We start from the raw sequence: 1,588 nt of genomic DNA, 5'->3' as shown, positions 1-1,588 counted from the left end.
TTATGGCAGATATAATCTGCAGTAACCCTTAAACTCTCTTTAAACTCCCACATCTGACAAGAAGTACATATCACTGCAAAGGCCATTTTTGCTCCTTCACAATCTACAGACCCAGAAAATAAAACCGTCTTATTCCTCTACAAACACTGCCCCAGGTTAAATTAATAGCTACGGCTTATATTTTAAGTTTAATCAAGAGACTTATCTCCAAAAACATATAATCAAGAAAGAATCCACTATACTCACTATTGCAGCCTTTCTCTTGGACAGACTTAAAACACCAATAAACTTATCTGATTCTGTGCTGTGAACTTCGTCCAACAGTTCCTCCAAGATTAGTTGTGAATTTCACTGTTTGTTAATTTTCCCAGATGCACTCCGATGTCCAGCGACGCACAAGTTCAAACATTAAAGGGGGTAACTATGCAGGTTCTCTCTGTCTCTCTCTGTCTCTCTCTGTCTCTCTCTCTCTCTCTCCTGCAATGACCTCACCATGTGCTTCCTTTGTCTGCTCTTCTCCCTTTTAAACTGCTGTTGTTTTGACTTTTTTTTTCCAAAGGTCCAAAACAATGCAACAGCATATAAAACAGTAATTGCTGCTCCTGGAATTCGAGGAAATCACAAATATTTATAGGATCTTGTTGATTCAAGATAATATTTTGATTTTTTTATCCATGTCTTCCTGATGGTTGAGAGCATGACTAAAAGGGATTTGATGTGGTTTGACATACACAGGTTTAATTTCTGAGGGATTTAGTTTCATTTGTATGTGGGGTTTGAGTGTCGTTGGCCAACATTTATTGTTCATCCCTAATTGTCCTTGAAAAGATGCTGGTGAGCTGCCTACTTGAACTGCAGCAGTCCATGTGGGTAGGGGCACACAATGTGCTGATAGTAAGAGAGTTCTGGGATATTGGTCCAGTGACAGTGAAGGAACAGCTCAGCATTTCCACTTCAGGATGTTGTGTGGTTTGGAGAAGAACTTGCAAGTGATGGTTTTCCTATGTATCTGATGTCCTTGTACTTTCTGCATGATAAAGACCGTAGACTTTGGAGGTGCTGTTAAAAGGTACCTTGATGAGTTACTGAAATGCATTTTGTTGGTGCCGCACACTTCTGTAACTGCACTTTGTGGTGGATCAAGTGAGTGTTGAAGCTGACAACTGGGGGCATCTATTAAATAAGCCGCTTTGGAGAAGGAGAAGGAGAGGATTAGGCAAAATGGGAGGATATTTAATTGGGGAAGAGGAAACTATGATGCGATTAGACATGAGTTAGGAAGCATGGATTGGGAGCAATTGTTCCATGGTAAAGGCACTACAGACATGTGGAGACTGTTTAAGGAACAGTTGTTGCAAGTGATGAATAAATATGTCCCTCTGAGACAGGCAAGAAGTGGTAAGATAAAGGAACCTTGGATGACGAGAGCAGTGGAGTTTCTTGTCAAAAGGAAAAAGGTAGCTTACGTAAGGTGGAGGAAGCCAGGGTCAAGCTCAGCTCTACAGGATTACAAGGAGAAAGTGAGGACTGCAGATGCTGGAGATCAGAGCTGAAAATGTGTTGCTGGAAAAGCGCAGGTCAGGCAGCA

The sequence above is a fragment of the Chiloscyllium plagiosum genome, chromosome 3, assembly GCF_004010195.1.
Source record: "Chiloscyllium plagiosum isolate BGI_BamShark_2017 chromosome 3, ASM401019v2, whole genome shotgun sequence".
In the NCBI taxonomy this organism is placed as follows: Eukaryota; Metazoa; Chordata; class Chondrichthyes; order Orectolobiformes; family Hemiscylliidae; genus Chiloscyllium; species Chiloscyllium plagiosum.
This window is presented reverse-complemented; position numbering follows the sequence as displayed.